Genomic DNA, 21568 nt, shown 5'->3' with positions numbered 1-21568 from the left:
ACTTGGGGTCTCAAAATCATTTACCTTAAAAAAAGAAGAAAAGAAAAACAAATCAAACACATTAGCACAACATAAGGCTTAGAAGTACCAATGCAAAAGGAACATATTGCCTGTTAAGTACTGGTGCCAAACCTTCACCAATTACACATATGTAAGCTACTCACACTTGTTTGTATTTTCATGACCAAGTACTCAAATTAAAAAACAAACAAACAAACAAAAAACTGCCCATAATGGATATTCAGAGAAAAACATTTCTATTGCCATGCTATTGCTACTTGACTCTTACTCAGACTTTTCTTTAATGAATGGTGTTTAAACTATTCATGCATTCTACTGAAGGATAAAAATCCAATTACAATGAGAAGCAAAGTATTAATACATAAATATATTTTTTAAAAGTTCTCATGTACTATTATTTGAATTTTTTAGTTTTCACAAGTTGTTAATTTAAAAGTCTGTTGAATTTAAACAAATCAGATATTATCCACACCTTAAATAATTTTGCACACAGTTTTATTGAAGAACACAAGATATTCACTCAATGTTGATACATGATATCTAGACTGCTTACAATCTTACTCTCAAAAACCTTATGCTTCTAAAGAAATTGACAGGGATCCATAAGCCAAAGAATGTACAAAATATTTATTTTAAACTATGGGATAATTTAGTAAACTAATTACACAATTATTGTATTTATATGTTGTAAGGTTGATATCAGCAAAATAAATTCTGATTAAGTTTTAGGAACATGATACCAAATACAAAAAAGAAATGTTTATAGAAATAGAAGGCAATAATGAACAGAATTAATAAGTCTAACGTTTATTAAAGTAGATCATTGCAAACCATAAGAGTGTTTTTGAGGCAGGAAGTTAGATAGAGACAAGAGCAGGAGAAGGAAGCCTGTTTATTTGCAAATGGGACAAATTGGTTCCCTGAGCAGGCATGCACATGCAGAAGAGACAAAGACAATTCCAGACAGGGAGCCCTCCCACAGGTGAGGGTACCGTTTGATTGGATCAATGAGCCCCTACCAGCTAGAGCACAAATAAATTTAGCCAGTAAGGCAGAGACTACACTTAGGGCTCAACCAATGATTAAATGACATGAATCCAGCTAAGGTGACTTAAACCCCTGGGAATTTAACTATTGGTCCTCTTGAGCCAGTCTCTCCATCAAGCCTGCTTCATCTTCTCAGGAGTGTACTCTCACTATGCTAAATAAAACTGGTTTTTGCATTTCACCTCTGGCATGTCTCATCCAATTCTTTGTTCAAGACACTAAGAACCTGGACTCAGCCAGTTGGACCTGAAATCTCCTTTAACATCTTGAAGTTAAATTATAAATCAGTCTGCTGATAATTATGTAAAAGCAGTTGCTACACATCTAGATCTTTTCAAATTTAATTGGTGAGATAAATTTTGAAGTAAATTATAGAGTTTTTAAAAATTATGAGATCAGGAGAAAAATCCAGCCAGTTACATTCTTATTTCTTAAAGAGTACTGTGATATGCATGGTCTTATTGATTTAGGTAATCATTTTGTAATGTTTTCAATTCAACTTTTATAAAATGCACATAGTTTATGCTTATATTGTTATTTTTATCATTTATTTATAGTAATCTGGTCCAATTATAGCAAATTGTAGCATCTGTGATTTCATTTATGGTGCTGAAGGAAAGTAATTACTGTATTATGAGACAACCATACTCTGGAGTATAACATACATGAAATACAACTAGGATGAGGGTGTTCTTATTTTCGAGCTATGTGGTTATCTCTGAGGAGCCACATCTTGTAGTTACCAGATGTTCCACAATAACAGTAACTCTGGAGTTGCTTAGTTGTTATAACAAGAAGATTTTACTACACAGGAAAAGATTGGCATTTTCTCTGCTGGAAGAAAATGAAATTGGCAATTTAGAAAGGCAGTTTCAACTGAGCTATGTGGTTTACATTGATTAATCTATCTCATTAGAATATCAGCCAGCCAATCAGAACCCATTTCTATCCATTTCTAATCCATGCCATATGCCTAGGTTATAAAAAAGCATTTTCTTTAATTCTTGCTACTACGGAATTTACATTAGAAAAGAAGCTGACCTTTTCTCTTAAGCACCAAAAGTTTGGAAAATGATTTTTATTATTTTAGGACATATTTTTGTTCTTATTCGTGGTACCCAGGAAGACACAAATAGAGGCAACTGTGAAAAATCATTTGATTTTTCTATTGTGTTTTCTCTATCATATCTTCTGGTTCTTTAGTGGCAGTTTGAAATGGCATAAGTTCTTTATCAACATCAGGAGGGCCTATTAACATACAAATTTGAATTCATGTCCCATTCAAAATTATGTGTAAAAAAATATAAATCGATCTGGATAAAAAATATATTATGTGATTTATATGGCAGACAAATATCATAGACAAATATGAAAAGAAAGTGTTGTCACATTCCATTCCTGATATTGTATGACAGCACTTGCTGTCTTATTGCCTTGTAAAAAAAATAGGTTACAAAAGGACAAGAATGACTTTTTTTGGAGATGTTCCGAGAAGGTTCTTCTACTGGTAGACACATATGTCATATTCCAGTTGTTTGGAAAAGAACACTAACAATATCTATTTAAACAATGAAGACATATGCACATTGATCCATCAAAAATCTCTCTCTTTAGATCTCAAAAAATAAATTAGCTAATACAGACAGTTCTTTATAAATATACTTGACATAACATTTTTTCTTACATAACTGGAAAAACAATTCTCATCGAGAAGGAAATGATTGACACTTTTTCATTTTATGGTATGTTATACATTGTTTAAAATGGATGAGTTAAAATTATGCCATGTAAACTACAGAGATGTCTCCATGGTATTTTAAAACAAGATTCAGGTAAGGAAAATGATATAATAATCATTTTTTAAGTGCAGAGATTAGATAGATAGATATTGTAAAACCACAGAGAAAAATGTAATAGTAAAATTACAAAGTTTTAAAAGGATGTACATAAAAGCAATTAAAAAAAGTACTTGGTATGGTAACCTGAATGCATTAGTTGCATCATAACAATAAATGAAAGGGTATAGGTATATATGAGCAAAAAAGTTAGGTGAAAGATTGCATTAAATAACAATTTTAAAGCTGCATCCTCCATTGACTATGCTATCTAAAATTGTCTTTTCCCTTTAGTGTCTTTCACAGCATCTGGATCTTTTCTTTTTCAGCAGACTTCACAATTTTTATTTATAACTTTGATTGTTATTTGTCCCTCATCCTCTCTACAGTCTAGGATCAAAGATGGCAGTGACCATTTTGTTTAGTTCAGCACATGGTGCAGCTTAATAAGTAGTTGTTTCATGAATACTGTATGAATGACTGAAAGGAAATGTTGCCATTTTATATATTATAAATAGCAGATAAATAGTTAATAATATTAATGTATGTCATGAGGAAACTCAAAAATTGGAGATCAAGAAATAGAAGCTCCTGAAAGGCCTCATGAGGAAATTCAAAGAGTGTGGGGAATGAAAATGTGGAAAGCAGACAGCCTCAAGGCAAGAGGGGTAGCCACTTGTGATGAGCACTGATAAGAAGACAAACTAGATGGGGAAAGAAACCACCCATAAAATATGGCATCATGGACGAAACTGATGACATGAACACAAACCAGGGCAATATTTAACAACAGGTTAGCAATGGCATGTATTAATCAGAATAGAAATTATTTGAAGCCCAGAGCAGGGTCACAGAGGCTTTCTGCCTTGCCAGGTATTCACCCCTGGAGTACTAAATTTAAAGGAGGTCTGGTACGTTGAAAAAGGGGACAGGCTAGGCCACAAAGTGAGTGGTAACTCAAAAGCTCATGGCAGCAAATATTTATTTATCGGTATGGAAGTCTCTTAACACTTTAGCAAATTGTTTGGTCATAGTCATGCATAGTAGCTGAAATGAATCTACTATGAAAGTCTGGAATTAAGTGAACTCAGCAGGAGTTAGAAGCCAGACTGAAGTCAGTTATAAAGTGAATGTGGAATTTCATTTTCTGACAGTATAGCAAACTAAATGCCATAAAGATTAGCAATCAAATGGATAGCACAGCATGTCACTCCCTCCCAGATTAATAAACAGAACATTACCAATAATTTCGAAACCATCTGCTTAGCCACAAATATCTCATAGTCTTCTCCCTCTCCAATATCCTTTCTTGAATGTTGTGTTTCTTTTCCTCTTTTTTTACTTTAAAGTTTTGTTTAATTTGTATGAATCCTTAAATAATATTTTTTTTTTTCTGGAAGTGAAGGAATAGGAATTTTTAAGCTTAATACAAATAGATTCATAATGTATAATTCTTTATAAAACTATATTAGTTAAATTAACTTTTATTCTTCACTTTCAGGAAGGCTTTATATTTCTTGCACTCTGATCGAGTAGATAATGCATTTTCAATGGCGCAACATCATACCCAAAAGGGTGAAAATTATTTCTTGGGGTTAAAAAAAAAAGCACTCCTATTTTTATGATTAAAACACTGTATATCTATAGTATTAACATTTCATGTGGGGAGGAGATTAGAAAAACCTTTCTAAAACAGGCTTCTTAGGTGAGTAACAATGAAAAAAAAAGTTGAAAGACACTGCATAGGTGAATAAAAGGTAAATCAATTGGCCGGTTAGCTCAGTAGGTTAGAGCTTAGTGCTAAAAACACCAAGATCCAGGGTTTTCATCCCTGTACTGGTCAGCCGCAAAGAAAAAGAAAAAGAGAGAAAAAAGTAGATAAATCAAGAATAATAATAATGTAATAATAAAAACATTATGATTCAGGAAACAAGATATTTTAAAATAAAAAAGGGGCAAAGAAAATAAGGAAGAACCTGGAGTGATAGCTGTGTCAGTTATATACCAGAGCTAGGGGAAAGACTTCAAGATACTGGTCACTAAGAAAAATAAAAGTAAATGATTACTTAATGGCAGGACATATAGAGAAAAGTGAGTTAAGGATTAATGCCATGAATTTAGAAAAATGTGCAAATTAAAATATCCTGCTAAAGTAAGACAGCTGAAGCAGGCAAGAGCTTGAGGGATTGTAGCACCTAAGAACACTTCTTAAAACAAAAGTAAACAAAACACAACACAACTGGATGATACCGTCCAGACAAAGTAATAATCAAAATGAGTTGCATAATATACCAGTACTGGTAAAAAGATTAGCAGTGATCTTTAAATGAATTTAAATACACAACTGAGGCTAAACGGAATTACAGACAAAAAGCCAGAATGTGTATGTCATAAAATCCAAGAAGATACACAAAAATATTGTTAATAAATATTCTGTTTTGGAAAAGCCGAATTTCCAATTAAGAAGGCAATTAGTATGATTTTAAAAGAAAAAGAATATATATTTATACTAAAAAAGTTAATCTATCCTTTTCTATATATGTCTCTATCTAATTATTCATATTGCAAGTTCTGTTGGAAGGCTTAAAATTAAGATTCAATTTTATCTTCTGTCTCAAAATCCGAGAATGGCCTAAGTGCAAGCTCCCCTCCCCCACTGAACTCCCATGGATAGGACCTCTAGCCAAATGCCCCTCCTTGTCATGGGAACCAGGCACACTGCCTGCTTATTGCTGAATAGCAGACTTCAGCTCCCTGCCAGCCTGTTGAATTATTCAAAGAAGTCAGTCGTATCCTCCCAAGGGAACCAGGGATCACCTCATTTCTTGTTACTACAAAGCTCCCAGGTGTTCACTGTGTTCCTGAGTGTGATCTCCATGTGGCCACATGGCACATGGTGTCCTCCACAGCCTCCCCCAGCCCTGTGGCAGGACTCCCTCCCTCACCAACAGTGTGACGAGAATAACCAAAGCACAAGTTATGACCAGTCAAATCATCACGTTCATTCTGTGCACTTAAGAAAAACACCAATTTTCTTTATTTGCAAGATTTAAAGATATAGGTCATATATTCTTTTTTTCAAAGAATTGAGAAATTAATTTCTCCATGAGAAAACAATATCTTTTATTCTTTTTCCATCTAAGCCCTGAATATAAATAGCTGAATAACTAGAAATATGATCTCATAGTAGCCATGAAGAACTTTTCAAACTTAAAGTTTTTGAGGGTAATAAGATGTTTTTTCATTTATTTTATTCAATTATATATTAATATAAGCACAACCAATTAAAAACCTATAATTTTAGAAGTTTGCCTATACAAAATGAATTTATGTACAAAATATTTATTTCCTGTTGCCTATATGTTAAACATTATCATAAAAGTTGTGTTTTCTCTCAAATTATTGAAATAATTCATATTTTTGATTTAAAATGGAAAGAAAAGAAACCCTGAACTGGTAACTATGTTAATGTATTTTCCATTTTATTGAGAAAGGAAACTATAGGACCGGCGTGTGGCTCACTCGGGAGAGTGTGGTGCTGATAAAACCAAGGCCGCGGGTTCGGACCCTGTATAGGGATGGCCTGTTCACTCACTGGCTGAGCGTGGTGCTGACAACACCAAGCCAAGGGTTAAGATCCCCTTACTGGTCATCTTTAAAAAAAAAAAAAAGAGAGAGAAAGGAAACTATATATCTCATTTTATGAGCAGGGTTGGGGAGGAAATATTAAGAGAAACAGGGATAGAACAGAGGAAATTTCACCTTATTGCAATTTTATTCATGAATTTCAAAAATCAAAACTAACAGAAAAGTCAGTGATTTTTTTCCAGTAACAAGACGATCTGTTTGTGAGAGTCACTTGAAGTATGTTCTCAATCCTAAGTAAGGACATTTTACAAAGATTATGGTATTGATTTACTATTTGCCATTGATCTTGCTGTTAGTCAATCCTTGCACTAAAAACAGAACAGGCCTTACCAGATGGACTCGTAGCAACTAAATTGATAATAAAAGTGTGGTTGCACATGTATGACCTGAAAGTGTAATCAGAGTCACCGAGGGAACAATAGAGTCATTGATATGATTTACATCAGCATGAAATTTAGAAGGAAGAGTTTTGGATAAGGACATGTCCACAAGGATATGAATAGACAGATGTTAAAAAAAAAAAGAGAGACACAAATTTCAGAGTCCAAGTATTCAAGAATTCAGATGAAGGACAAAAATTCATTATATTGTAGTAGAAATAGTATTTCAGAGGAAAAAATAAAATACCATGGAAATTGAATCTGCACAAATCAGACAACTGACATTGCACTTCATATTCAAAGCCACAAAATTCCCTTTATTGCAAACAGTCTGCTAGTTGAGATTTGTCAAAGAAACACTTATTCCAGGACAGTTCTGTACATTTACCATAAAATGTATGGAAAAGCAGGCACCTGTTTTGCCTGTAGGGTAAGAATGGCACCCAAGTCACATAATATGGTAAGGTGGGACATCCTGTTATGCGTTATACCCCAGATAAGAAAATCTGAAAACTGTCAAGAGAGCAACTAACTCTAATTATAAAAGCATTTTGTTCATTTGTATTTATATATCCAGACAGAAAAAAAAGGTTTTACAATATTATTAACTCATTTTTTACTGCTATGAAGAAAATAAAAATAGCTGATACCTGCATTATAGTTGAAAATTAATATAATTGCCTGAAAAGTCCCATAAAAATTTCTAATTTAAAAGTATACACGATTATGATAAATCTCTTATTGAGCTACCAAGAAAAAAAAAGACGAAAATCATATTAGGAAATAGGGGACCTCACATTACTACAGATATCAAAAGTATTATAAAGGAATATTGTGGACAACTCTCTACTCATGACTGCTAAAACAGAATGAATGAAACAATTTCTTGTAAGCCACAAACTAACAAAACAAGCTCAAGAATAATTAAATAACGTGTCCTTCATTTATTAAAGGAATTAAATTGCTAGTTAAAAGCTTTTCTAGAAAAGAAAATTTGGGGCTCTGTGTGTTTTATTAGTAAATCTACAAAACATTTAAGGTGGAATAAAACCACTTCTACAGAAACACCTGCAGAAAATAGAACTAACACTTCTTAACTGATGCTATGAGGACAGTGTTACCCTAACACCCAAACCTGCAAATACATAACACACAAGCATAGACACACACACACAGACACACACATGTGTGCACGCGCGCAAGTTTATCCATCCTTAAACCATTTAAAGAAGAGGTATGGATACAGTAGTAATGAATGACTTAAGTGTCTGGGCTACTTCCTCACGTAGCTTACACATGATGTTTGCTTCTCGTGCCTGATCCTGGATATATCACTTCTATGTTCCTATAAACTGCTGCTGGACTAGTCCAAATTTATGACTCTAGGATTTAAGAGAGCCCAATTAATCATAGCCGTTCTAGATGCATAAGTACTTGATATCCCCTGTTCAGGTTCTTCATGTCTACCAGGACCCAGTATCATAATTGCGGTGTTTTTTGTTTGTTTGTTTGCTTTAATTTGAACCTCTCTACTTTAGATAGCATGGTCTCACTTCACAAGCCTAGGAGTCTCTGTGGTGATTTTTCTATTGGAGATTGCCATAAATTCTACAAGGTATCTTACTATATGTACTGGAAGTTATTTTCTAATACTTTAAAATGTGCCAGGTTATATATCTCGAGTGAAATGGTTGCTTTACAACAGACTTGCTCTAGTTCCCCTTGCTGCAATAGGTAAAACTCAAAGTTAGTGACTTTGCTTATTACTTTGTAAATAGGTAAGAAGGTTGACCCAGGTATGAAATGTACTGTCTCTAGAAGTGAAAGAGGACTTCCAAGTTTTGTTCCAAATTCTTAGGGCCAGGTGAAATAATTTATTCTTTTTATTAAAATAAAATATTGTAAATTATCAATTTGAATTTTTGGTGCATATTTCCATGAATTTTAGCATTTGGGTAACACAATTGGGATACATTTGGGTAACAGCATTGGGATACACAATTCTGTCACTCACCCAAAGTTCCGTCATGCTATTCCTCACGTGCTTCCCCAGATTCATAATACCTAGCAACCACTGATCTGTTCTCAACCACTATAGTCTTTTTGAAAACGTCATATAAAAGAAATGATACAGTATATAATCTTTTGAGACTGGCTTATTTTACTCAGGAAAATGCCTTTGATATTAATCCAACTTACTTTCAAAAAGTTAATTTTGTGGCCAAAAAAAGTTTCATTGTATGTCTGTATCACAGTTTATTTATACACTCACCATTTCAAGCATATTTGAGGAATTCGCAGTGTGTTTTTTACAGTTATGAGTAGAGCTGCTGTAAATATTTGTGTAAAGGTTTTTGTGTCAACGTTAAGTTTCCATTTCTCTAGATTAAATACCCAGGAGTGGAATTGATGGGTCATACAGTAAACATACAAGGGACTTCAAAAAGTTCTAGGAAAAAAGAAATTAAAGAATAGTGTGTGTGTGTGTGTGTGTGTGTGTGTGTGTATGTTTAATATATATATAAAAGTTTTATTTCTCACCATAAGCTCCATCAAGTTCAAGACACCTTTGTAAGTGATGATAACAGCCTAAAGAATTGAGGATCCTGGGAATTTAACCATGTCAATGCAATAATTTTTACATTATTAACTGAAGACAAAGGGTGCTTTTTAAAGATTGTTTTTAAAGATTAGATAACAGGAAGAAGTCAGAGGAAGCGAAATCAAGACTATAATGTAGATAACTAATGATTTTCCATAAAAACTCTAACAAAATTGCCTTTGTTTGTTGAGAGGAAAGAGCAGGAGCATTGTCATAGTGAAAGACGCTTTGGTGAAGATTTTGGGGCATTTTCCTGCTTAACACATTCTCAAAACGTTCTCATTACAAGCAGACATTATCGTTCTTTGGCCCTCCAGAAAGTCAACAAGCAAAACACTTTGAGCATCCCAGGAAACTGTTGCCATGACTTTTGCTCTTAACTGGTCTGCTTTTGCTTTGACTGGACCACTGCTACCTCTTGGTAGTCATGGCCTTGATTATACTGTCTTCAGGATTGTACTGGTAATGCCATGTGTTATCTCTTTTTACAATTCTTTGAAGAAGTGTTTCAGAAACTTGATCACAGTTGTTTAAAAGTTCCATAGAAAGCTCTGTTCTTGTCTGCAGCTGATCTGGATGCAGAAGTTTTGGCACCCATTGAGTGAAGAATTTTCTCCACTGCAGCCTGTCAGCCAGAATTGTGTGAACTAAACCAATTGAGATGTCTACAGTGTTGGCTATTGTTTTCTGCTGTTTATTTTGGTGCAAAAAAGTTTGCAATCCATGTATATAGTTTTTTCACAATACACATTTTTTGTGAATCTTTTGAAGACCCCTTGTATATATTTTTACAAGAGACATAAATCATTTTTTCAGAGTAGTTGTACCAATTTACATTCCCACCAGCAATGTATGATATTTCCTGTTCTTCCACTTCCTCATCAGCACTTGAGCTTGTTCATTACTTAAAGTGAATGTTTGACATGGCCTACACCACTAGCCTCAAAAATTTTGGTGATACAGCAGTATCCTGAATTTTTTTGTTTTGATTTCTTATTCTTATATTCTAGAACACATGTTTTTAAACAAGCCTTTCAGTGTATTTTTTACTTTGCCCATTGCCAATTAACATGGCAGAATATTCAGATGGTTCACATCACTTTGAACTATGGTTTGCAGAGGATGGGGCAGTTAACATAAATCTGGGGCAAAACCATAATAAATACTGTTATCTTTCTTTAGTTAATGCATACTGCTTCTGGTCTTTCTTCCTGATGGAATACTATAGAACATGTTTGTTTGATAAAAGGCCTCTCACCATGCACCTGAGGCCATATTCTGTTCTTGCTAAGATGGCATATTTATTACTACAACTGAAATTAGGACTGGTATTTGGTTGATTTTTCTGAAGTCTGCTGTCATCTTCTGGTATCCATCTTGTTTTGGGGGGTGCAGAATAGACAATGATTAAATGGGTTCATGACAGAAAACACGTACCCAGCTCCCTACAAGTATTTAAGGATGGAAATAATCACTGCTATTCATCCTGGGATATTATTTTTGTTTCAATATCCTGACCAGGTTGAGAGAAGTGTCAAAAACTTCCATGTTGCCTTCTCTATTGCAAGAGTTCTTACTCCATAGGCCAAGCAACCAATGTGAGAATTCTGCCAATTCCTAAGCATGCCTGTTACATGTATTATATTTGGGGACCAAGGAACTGAATACTGGATGAGTTTGTGGACCCAGAGAATCTACTGTGAGATATACCTCAATCTGGTTATATCCTCAATCTAAGAGGGAGATTTGAAGTCTTTATATCAGGATAGTGAGAGTACCATAGTCAGTCCTATATACATGTGTACTATTTCAGTGACATTTGTAACAGTATCACCCATTCACACCTCAGATTCTTATTAAAGATCTACAATGGCAGCTTGAAAACAAGGATGACCCTGGGTTTGTATACAACCGTTACTAATCAAGTAATCTAAATTAGATTTTAAACTCTTTCAATCACAGCCTTTAATTTACTCTTAGTTATTATTGCCTTTCATGTCTAAATTTTAGGTTCATGTTTCAATTAGTAGTTTTTACTCTATGTTTTCTCTCTAGTTTCACTCTATATTCTTCACTTTAATTTTAAGCATACTTCAAAACCATGAGTAATCAAAATTTAAAGGCTATCATTGCTACTGGTATAATTATGAGAGTACACAGATGGCTTGTTAAGAGAGGAAAAGAAAAAAATGTGTGAGCAAAGCTGCAAATGCTAACTTTCAACCTGGGAATCTTTCTCTCTGTAACATAAGTTCCCTGCTAGCAAGTTGTACATGCAGGAACCACAACAGCAGCTGTAAATGAGAATCAGAAGATTTTAATAAGAGACTGATATCCAAATGTATTGATCCTCAAGTAGAGTTACAGATTTCTTCTGCACTAAGGTAATTTCAAAGTTTCCACTTGATTTTAAAGTATATTTTATATAAATCAATGTATTAAACAGCAGAAACCAAACCAAACGGTCCTGAAACAGCAGATGTTCTCAAGAAATCTCTGGGAAAATATAGCACAGAAAGATTTGGTTCTTAATTCTGAAATAAGAAAAATAGTGACTGTGCATGCAGTACACTGAGTATCTAATGTATATTATCCTTGGAAAGGTTTTAGTCTTATGTCAATGAATTTTTATTGTCTATATAGTACAGTCCAAAGACTTAAGTTCTGTGTTTTACATCAAATTTGACCAAGCATACAGAAAAACAATCTTTCTAGTTAGTCAATTTGCCCCTTAATTGCCTTCCTTTCCAATAACACACTCACATACCAAAACAGTAAATGATCTTCGCAGGGGCAAATGTTATTTCAAAATATAAATATTTGTTCTTTAAAGTTCAATCCACTACCTTCCTCTTTTTGCCATTTTTAAAAAATTAACTAGAATTAAGAAAGGAAATGAGTTTTGAAGTGAGATATGAAGGGCAAGAAGTTTTGATCCATGTGAGAGTAGAGGAATTAATATAAATAAAAATATGATTGTTGAGCACTGTGTTTTATAAAATTGTAAATGATAAAACATTTTCATAAAATGATTTGATTTTACATATGTATTCCCTAAGTGCATATTTATTTCTGTGTTCCTACTTTAGTGATAATCCAAACATAGGAAGAAGAATATTTGTGATCCATCAGATAGCTGACTCATAGTGAGGGAGTGACACAAAATTTCACTATGCAGCTTTACATTTTTATTTATCATGGCATGGTTTCATATAGTGCTATATTAACTGTGTTAATGATTATAAGGTAAATAAACTTATTCTATACAAGTTACACATAAATAGCATAATAGTACTTCACCCATACCTTTTCTCATGACATTTTTACAAGTGCAGTGATTTTCTGATAAAGGAAATATGCATCACCATTAAACAACTGAGGTTTCAGAACAGATTCAGTAAAGAAAGTCTTTTTATTTTTTTTTCTTATTCATGTAGCCATTAATTCTGGTGGCTGCCATGAGATATTTTGCAGTGCTTCGTTAGAGGAAGATCAATCCAATTCTTATACAATTTTCAACTATCTCGTAAAAGAACACATTTTTCTACCTCTAGATATTTTTTCACATGTTGAGAAAAATGTAAAGCCTATTAAACCCACCAAAGAAAGCATTGAAGTGCTGGAGGTATCCCTGAAAGTTGTGAAAGAGGAGTATTTGATTCATGTTTCTCGAAGGGCTAAGCAAATTTCATTTGTCAGGTCAAACAACTTCTGATGAATGACTTCATCATAAATGGCATGCTGTGTGTGTGTGTGTGTGTGTGTGTGTGTGTGTGTGTGTTTGTATTTAAAATAAGATATCCAGTTTAAATCAGATAAGTTCTTTGAAAAGTAAACTTTTCAACCAAAAACAACCAAACAATAATAATCTACAAGAAGGTAAAAATTCACCAGACTGCTTTGATAGTAGATTAGAATTCAAGTGTTTGAAAAGTTTTAATGACTTTCAATAAGTGATACTTAGCTCCTCCACATGCATTCTTCATTTTAAAATATTTGTCAACCTTTGTAAAAATTTATATAATCCATATTTTTATGTTATTTTCAATAGTGCTATCCTAGTGTTTTAATATCACTGATAATAATATTCACATTGAATTTTAAACCTTGAATTTTTATTCAATTATCATCATAATTTTTCTTATGTCTGCAAGCATTTCTCACCTCTTTCCATGCTTCCTAACTTTGTTTATACATTATATTACAAATATCTCATCATTTTCTCTAGCCTTGTTGTTGTTCCTCACCTTTTTTAAGCTAAAATCACACATCCTTTCCAGTTGTTCTATTTCAAATGTTGCCTTTGCATTTTTTTCCCATTTTTCCAAGCATTCTTTTTTTTTTTTTTTTTTTTTTTTTTGCAATTATTCATTTGCTTAACCAGCTACTATCTCCATAAAAAGATTTAGGCTGTAGTGTCCTACATTTTTAGGAAACTTCTTCCAATCCTCAGTTCTTCTGATAATTAGTACAAAACACTTCAGGAACTTTTTCTTTCTCGAGTCCTGAATATGAATTATTTATGCAGCATATGTGAGGTGATTTTTGTTTTCCATCTAGTTTTTTTTTATAAACTAGAGCTGCTATTTAGATACCATATTACAGACCAAGTTCAAAATTTAACATGTAACTAAAAGGTAAAATAGAATCTTAGGGGAAAAAATAATTTTTCTGAAAAATATAGCATGATCTAGTAGAACTAGGATGGCAAAAATCATAGGTACAGCAAAGTTAGCTTTGTACTTTTCAATGGATATTAATATTCCTTATTTTTAAAAGGGGGTATCTATCCTCCACCACTGTTACGGACAGGTTATTGCTTAAATTAATTATGTCTCTTTATAAATAACATATATGGTCTGCTTACCTGACGTTCTACTCATCTTTTTTCTTTTACAAAATATTCCCTTTCTTTTAGAAGTCAGGTTTCAAATTCCATAAGAACATTTCTGAAAAGAACACCTCTCTGAAAGAATTAAATACGGTATGCTGGTAGCACAAGGACAACTAGCACTGAAGAAGAGAAATGCAAGACAAAATTAGTGAGTGTAACTTTGTTAACCCTGACCTTGCACACATGTGCACACACACAATACCAGCAAGTACTAATTAGACATGCAGAACTTAAAAAATTGTGTTGAGCCACAATTATCTTAGTAAGTAACAAGTAATAATATAATGATTAACATATGAGTTTTAGCTATATATCTTACAGGTAAATATATGCTAGGATAGTCAGGACTAAATAAAAGAAGAAGAAGCAAATAAAAAAGAAAAAGAGCGAGAGAAGAGAGATTTCTCACAAGGGTTTGTGCACCTGGAAGTTTTGACTATTTATCACTTGACTCCTGATTCTAAAAATTAATTCAATATATATTTTTGTATTTATGCATTCTTAATTTTGAAATATGTATGAAAGTGGCATAAATATTTTAAAAAATTATATATATATAAAATGGCAATTAATAATAACGCACAATAAATAAATAGGTGCCATCTACCAAGTGAACACAAGGAGGCAGAAATCATTGCAAGGAAGGGTTTAAAATAATAGGAGCATGGATTTTCTAACCACACTGATGTCACTTACTGACTTTATTTTGAACATATTACATCACTATAAATTTACATGAGTAATTTTATCTTTGAAACAGAGATTAAAAGTAACAGCCAACTCATACTGTTCCTTTCAGTATTATGTTTCTGTCATAATAAATGAGAAGTATTTAGCCTGGTGTCCAGCACCTCATAAGAACTGAATAAAGACAAAACTAATTTGTTATTAATAATGTTTCAAAGGCCTTCTCTAAACTGTCAGTCAAAACCATAAGCATGATACCAAATTAGAATAAAGCACTTTGAGTTCTTTCAAAGAAAGAGAGGGTTTAAAGAGGAGGACCCTTACGTTGTGAGGTCTTTCACCTCAGGGCAGTGCCTTTGTCTTTTCCAGCAGCTGATTGAATCTAACACAATGCCTGACATGTAATAAGTACTAAATCATTTCTCCTAGGATGAATGAACTCTTTCATATGAAAACCAACCCAAGGTACAAAGACTTATGCTTAACAGGGTATGCTTTGAATAATAGGTTATTTGAAACAAAACAATACAGTAAAATAATTCATACATTAAGAAGCATAAAATTTAATTGGAAACTGTGAATTAAGAGGAGTGAACTAATATCAATGGACAAAATATGCTGTTTGACGAAGATTTTGCCCTTTGTTAAAATGTAAGAATAAAAACAAGGTTTTCTCTAAGTTTTTAAATAATGGGTAGAAAATCATGACAACCTGACCAACAAGACTGGTAAAATGTATGCTTTTTATTCAAATGCAATTTACAATCTGATGCATATTGATAAATATTCAAAACTGACAATATATTATATAATAATTAGAAAAAAATGGTGAGCATTTTCAAATAAATTGTCAATATTGCCTTTGTACAACTAGACCCAATTTTGCTTTTTCTTTATTGAATTTCTAGTATTTCAATCACTTGTTATTGACTCTTTCTCAGATATTGCACAGTGATTACAATCACGTTCTTACTATTGCCCCCTTTCAATTCAAACACACACAGATTCACAAATGAATCCCTTTTCCTGAACAGAATGACTGATTCTCATTGACTCTTTGGTCCTCTCTACTCATGTTCTAAGCTTTAGCACTCTAAAATAATATCTTAGACATTTATAGCATTTATTAATTCATTCAAGCCCTGCCTTCCCTACCCAGAAGTCGTTGGGCAGATATTTCTTACTTTGCCTTCCACATTGGTTTCTAGATCTAAAACCCCTGTGGATTTGCCTTTATTAGGAATGGGGAAAAAAATCAAGCTATAGCATGATCCTCATATTTATAGTGAGGGAAAGCAGCTTCAGCAGAGGGCAGGGTTTGTGGTCTGGAAAAGAAACTCATGATATGACATTACACAAATCAATACAAGGGAAGAGGAAGACAAAAGTATTGTGCTAAAGGAGGTATGTCCCTTTTTGTCCAAATATCTAGATGTTTTACAATTAAGACAAATATCGGACATAGTCTTCTGTTAGCAAAAAAGGATATCTTTTTACAGGCACAATCATTTACTTGCTACTGGTTAAGACTTAAAAAGTTTCAAAATGTTTAATTTCCAAATAAGAAAAAAGGGTTAAGTTGAACATATTTGTGATCATTAACAGATTTGGGTATTTTTTTTTTCAAAACATAAATAATATGTGATTGATATTGTGTAATGTAACAGCTTTATTGAGATAGAATTCACACATCATACAACACTCATTTATAGCGAGCAATTAAATGTTTTTTAACATATTTACACTTTTGTAACAATAACCCTAATCATTTTCAGAATATTTTCATCACCCCAAATAGAAACCCGATACCCAAGAACAATCAATCCCCATTTCTGCCAACAACATACCCCACTAGGTGCCCACTAATCTATTCTTTATGTATATAGATTTGTCCATTCTGGGTATTTCATATAAGTAGAATCATCCAAATAAGGTCTTTCATGACTGGCTCCTCTTACCTAACATAATGTATTCAAGGTTTGTCCATATTGTAGCATGTATCAGTATGTCATTTATTTTTCTTGCTGAATGATATTCCATTGTGTGCATTCACAATTTTATTTACCCATTCATCACTTGATGGAGAATTGGGGTATTTCCATTATTTGGCTATTATGAACAATGCTGCTTTGAACGTTCATGTACAAGTTTTGTGTAGACGTCTTCATTTGTCTTGAGAGTAATTTTACTGTTCCTCATGGCTAACATACTTTCTGTACGTGTAGCTATGTGGGACATGTAGCTACACATACCCCTTTACTTTGTGCTGAAGTAAAAGGACCTAGATCCCTACCCTATGGAGTCTGAAATATGGAAATCTGGGGAAGTGCATGAAGGCTACTAACACATGAATCTAAGCAGAAAAAAGAAGTACACACTGAGCCTAAAACAGAGAAAGATAAACCCTCACAAGACGATAAGCCCACCCCTTGCTGTGTGGGCTCTTTAATTCTTGGTAAGAAAGTGTGCCAGACCCAAGACCTATTCTTATGTGGCCAAGTGGGAGTTTTTACTGTGTGTGCAAGATTGTCTTTCCAAAACAAGAAAATACCTACAAGAAAAATTGTTGCATCATATGGTAACTCATATGGTACATCATATAGTAAACTGCATTTAACTTTTTGAGAAATTGTAAATGAATAAACAAACAGAGAGACAGAATTCTTATACCCTAAGATCACAAAACAAGGCAAAGATAGAGCCTCTCTTGCCACTTCTATTCAACATTGTACTGGGGGTTCCAGCCATGGCAAATAGGCAACAAAAAGAAAAAACAGTATCCAGATTGAAAAGGAAGAAGTAATCTTTGCACTTGACATGATCTTCTATGTAGAATATCTTAAAGAATCCACTAAAAGAAGAATCCACTAAAAAATAAAATAAAATAAAATAAAAAATTTTAAAAAACTGTTAGAAAAATAAATTAATACAACAGGTTAAGGTTACAGGATCAAAAATGCATTAAAATCAATTTTATTTCCAATTTTATTTCCATACACTGGAATTGAACAAATTGAAAATGAAGGATCTTAGGATGAAAGCATTCCCTTTTCATCTATTAATTATGATGTTAGCTGTCGGTTTTTCATAGAAAATTTTCATCAGGTTGAGGAAATTTTCTTCTATTTCTAGTTTATTGAGTGTTTTTTATAATGAATCGGTGTTCAAACTTGTCAAATACATTTTTGGCATCTATTGAGATGATCATGTAATTTTGGTGTTTATTCTCTTGATAGGGTGTACTACATTAACTTGTGTATGTTAATCTTGCATTCTTGAAAGAAATGCTATTTGATCACGGTGTATAATTCTTTCATATGTTTCAGTGTTCAGTTTACTAGTATTTTGTAGAAGATTTTTATGTCTGTTCATAAAACAATATTGGCCTGCAGTTGTTTTTGTTGTTATTTTATGATGTCTTTGTTTTTTGTTATCAAAGTAATGATTTGATAGAATGAGTTGGGGAATGTTTCTACTTATTTTATTTTTTGGAAAAGTTTGTGAAGAATTTGTACTAATTCTTTTTTAAATGTTTGGTGGAATTCACTAGTGAAGTCCTCTGGGTCTGGGTTTTCTGTGTGGAAAGATTTAAAATTAATAATTCAATATCTTTATTTGTTATAAATCTATATAGGTTTTCTATTTCTTCTTGATTCAGTATCTTAGTCAGCTTAGGCTGTGCTATGTGTCAAATGTGTCCCAGAAAAGTTCATGTATTGGAAATTTGATCTCTATTGAAACAGTGTTAAGAGGGTGAGAAATCCTATTATGGTCATTGAAAGATGGGGCCTTTGAGATGTGACTGGATCATGAGGAATGTGCTCTAGTGAATGGGTTGATCCATTCATGGAATGAAAGAGTGATGGTTTAATGGGTTGTCATGGGTGTGGTTCTGATGGCTTTATAAGGATAGTGAGTGAACAGGTTGGCATCCTCACTCTTGTCATTCACCCTGTGACACCCTGGTCCAAGGGATCTTGTAGAGAGTTCCCACCCATAAAAAGGCCCTCACCAGATATGCCTGCGAGACTGTAGACTTCCCAACCTCCAAAACTTTAAGGAATAAATTTCATTTCTTTATAAATTACTCAGTTTTGGGTATTCTGTTATAAACAGCAGAAAACAGACTAATACAGGCTGCCATAAAAAAATACCATGGACAGGGTATCTTAAACAGCAGAAATTTATTTCTCAGAGTTCTAGAAGCTGGAAAATCTAAGATCAAGGCTCTGAAGATCCAATGTCTGGTGAGGGCAAAATTCCTGGTTTGCAGAAGGCCATTCTTGTGTTCTCACATGGGAGAGAGAGATTAGATTTAGGCTTCCAAATATAAAATTTGAGGGGACATATATATTCAATCTATAGCAGTCACTTTGAATAACTTACACTTTTCTAAAATTTGTCAACTTCATCTAAGCTATTTAATTTGTTGATGTACGGTAGAATATTCTTTATAATTCTTTTTATTTATGTAAGTTCATTAATAATACTCCCTCTTTCATTCCTAATTTTAGTAATTTCTGTCTTTTGCTTGGTCAAGCTAGCTAAAGGTTTGCTGGTATTGTTTATCTTTTCAAAGAAACAACTTCCCTTTGGTTAATTTTCTCTATTGTTTTTCTATTGTCTTCATCACTAATTTTTATTCTAATATCTATTATTCCCTTGTGCCTGCTTTCTGTAGGTTTAGTTTGTCCTTTGTTCATTTTCTTAAGGTAGAAACTAAGCTATTGATGTGAGATTTTGATATGCAAAAACATCACAGCTTTTACTGAGAGGGTCAGATACACTACAGAATTCTACTGGCCAGCAGCAGATTGAGAGAGCTAGCTGTTGCACATGCACACTGTTTCACGAAAAAAGGGAGGATGACTCAGAATAGAACCAAAAGCCAAGAGGGAAGAGTTGAGAGCCAGGGAGAATTATTTCCAGCCTTGAGACCTAATCAAAGAACTGCCAACATGTTCCTGGCTGGAAGTCGGAATTCCTGAACAAGTTTTTCCCTTTGGTCTCAAAATTTCCCTCTTTTGAACGAGAATGCCTATAGTGCATTCTTGCTTGTACCATCCTTGCTCCTATCCTTATGTATCTTACAATTTGGAAAACAATGTATTTTGTTGTGAAGTTGAACACAAATAGTGTATCAATTATAACAATGATATTTTAAATTAAAAAGCAAAATAAAATATGCCATACCAAATCCAGTTAACTTAATATAAAAGTTAAGTTGCCATTTCATAATTTAATTTAGGTTCCAGTAAAATCCTTTTACCTTTAACAATGTGGAAAAGGATATAATAAAAATATATCATCACTAATTTGGAACTGCATTATTTGTTTTTAGGTTTTTATAGCTACAGTGTTTAAATGAGAATATTAACAATCCACATATTATTTGTCGGTTGACTAATTTATAGTTTGTCTCTCCATTTTGCCTACTTTTTTATGCCCTAATTTCAAGGTATACAAAAATGTGTGTCTCTATATATATTTATATGTATTCATATGTATAGAAAATGTTTTTTTTTCCCCACAGAACTTATTCTTAAAAGATTGTTGCTTACTATAATACACTTTTCATTGACTATACATTGAATGAGTTGGTTATATCAATAATCATCAGACTCAGTTTATAACATTAATAGGAAGATACAACTACAGATTCAGATAGTGTCTTCTTAGTACCAAATGAAAAACATCAAGAAGCAATGTTCTGGAGCTGGCACAGCCTTTAACACCAAGGTCAAGTTTTCTGCTCCACATACTGATCAGCCACCAAAAAAAAAAAAAAAAAAGAAGAAGAAGAAGAAGCAATGTCCCTGAGCTCAAGAAATGTAGTCTAAGAAATTAAAGAAGCAAACAGTACTTGTTTAAGCATTAAATAAGTAAGGATACTAAGTTAGATGAAAAGGACTTAACAGTTTTGATATTGGATTATAAAATTTAAGTGAGCCATGGAGAGAAATGCAGACAAGATGTCTTGATGAATGGTGAACAAATGTAAAGGTTTAGAGAGATGGAAAAAGTCAAAGAAGTGTGGATCTTGACTTTAGCACAACTTTACTATGGAAGCAGGATGACTACAAGAGCTACTAATATAAGAAAAAATTGTTATTTATGAAAGAGGGCTTTTTATATGTGAAATACCATTTCGTCCATGTTAAACCTTAAGAAAGACTTAGAATTTGGTTATGAATCAGAGAAGGGAAGTGTCTGTTTGATTGCTTCAGCATGCTTCTAGGAACAACCAGATAGTAAATCATTATATCACACCCCACCAACTTATGACAGAGATACAGTGAGAGATGGAGAGTGTGGCTATGACACCATGCCATGTATTTGATACTATGATTCTAGAACTGAATTCCCTTAATTTTATAAAAGGATATTGGAACCAGTTTCTTTATGCCCTAGATTGTTCTATACTTTCACTTCCATGAGAAATCTTGCTCACTTT

The sequence above is a fragment of the Cynocephalus volans genome, chromosome 7 (genome assembly GCF_027409185.1).
Source record: "Cynocephalus volans isolate mCynVol1 chromosome 7, mCynVol1.pri, whole genome shotgun sequence".
Lineage (NCBI taxonomy): Eukaryota > Metazoa > Chordata > Mammalia > Dermoptera > Cynocephalidae > Cynocephalus > Cynocephalus volans.
This window is presented reverse-complemented; position numbering follows the sequence as displayed.